This window comes from Semicossyphus pulcher, unplaced genomic scaffold (assembly GCF_022749685.1).
Source record: "Semicossyphus pulcher isolate SPU_LCO1_2020_fin unplaced genomic scaffold, fSemPul1.0.p SCAF_3, whole genome shotgun sequence".
NCBI classification, from domain to species: Eukaryota; Metazoa; Chordata; class Actinopteri; order Labriformes; family Labridae; genus Semicossyphus; species Semicossyphus pulcher.
The window spans coordinates 21,534,060-21,535,439 of record NW_027211704.1 but is presented as its reverse complement, the minus strand read 5'-3'; the positions used below and the strand labels follow the sequence as shown (position 1 = coordinate 21,535,439).

At 39.2% G+C, this 1,380-nt stretch overlaps 1 long non-coding RNA gene across 1 annotated transcript; it reads left to right on the top strand.

The window, feature by feature from the left end:
• Positions 1–902: 902 nt before the first annotated feature.
• On the top strand, positions 903–1,380 carry LOC138605374 (uncharacterized). Its single transcript, XR_011309319.1, has 3 exons — positions 903–941; positions 1,037–1,123; positions 1,251–1,380. It is a non-coding gene; the product is annotated as an uncharacterized lncRNA (long non-coding RNA).

The window sequence follows — 1,380 nt, the reverse complement described above, 5'->3', positions numbered from 1 at the left end:
GCAGCCTGTTTCTTCTGAAAACATGCAAACCATTTAGGACGTTGAAGCGCGATTGCCCTTATTGGCCACCGTACATTTCCCCCACGCACGTGAGGTCATTTACGTCACCAAAGTCACTTCTTTGATAATCAAAATATTGATCCCATGAGGTCTGCAAACGTTGTAAAACATCGAAGGGCATCTTTTACTTACTTGTTACTGATGTTTGTGTCAGCACTGATTTCAAAGAGTCATCCCCCTGTCTCTCATTAATTGTGTTATACTTCTACAGTAACTGAAATAAAGGGTAAAACAAAGTTATTAATAATGTGTAGATTCTTATATGGATAGCATTAAATGTGCACGTGCAGTGAGTAATGAGCATTTCATGGCTATTGACTTAAGTGTCATTCAATTTGTACACATTTTATTTGGAGTCCTGAAGCTGAAATTGTCTGTTTTTCCCAGTCGCTCACAGTGGATGTGTAATGTATTACACAGGGAAAAAGCCTCTACACATCACAACTTTCATTACAACTTCTTTAAAAAGCTGCTGCAAAATCAGGCATTTTTGGCCAAAACAATCACAGAAGATGTTTGTGAAATCCTGGAGGGACAGGTTAATGTGGCAAAAAAAATGCAATCAGGTGTTAAAAAAGCTGACATCATCTTTCTGTACAGTTTCAGGGGAAAGATGAACTAAACGACTGCAGGAAGTTATCCTTTCCTCTATCGAAATGCAATCTTAACCACATGCCGACTCATTTCAAAACATTTTGAACTGTATTTATATCCTCCAATCACAAACCCACTTCCTTACTTTAAAGCCATGTAAATACAACATGCAGACCAAACTTTCTCCCAGTAGATCATCATGGAGGAGGAGTACGAACTTTCTGACTACGTCAATATCCGCGAGCTGAGGAGAGCTGAAACAAACAACAGAGACACTGAACAGTCAGGTAAGACATCAAGTAAATACAGACTTAATAAGATACAGCAGAACAGCATTGTTCTTTAATTTCGTGTGTTTAATGTTAAATGTAACCTCACACAGGGAGAAGACTGCTCAGAATTGGGATCTTAACTTTAGCATTGTTGAGCATCATACAGGCCACTCTCAATATCTCCCTGCGTCTCGCCTGTGAGTTGTGATTATTATTTTGTCTTACAAGTGCAAGATACACCATCGCACACTGGGAACGTAATATGTTTCATCAGTGGAATGTTTTGCAATCATAACGTGCCACTTCTGTTTTTCTTTTCACCAGTTTATTTAAAAGAAGACACACATCAGTTTCCAGTCAACATCTCTTCAGTAGCAGACATGTGTCCGATTGATCAGAACTCGGCTGAGTGTTCGTGCTGCAACGACCTGCTGAGAAGACTATTAAAGGAGTA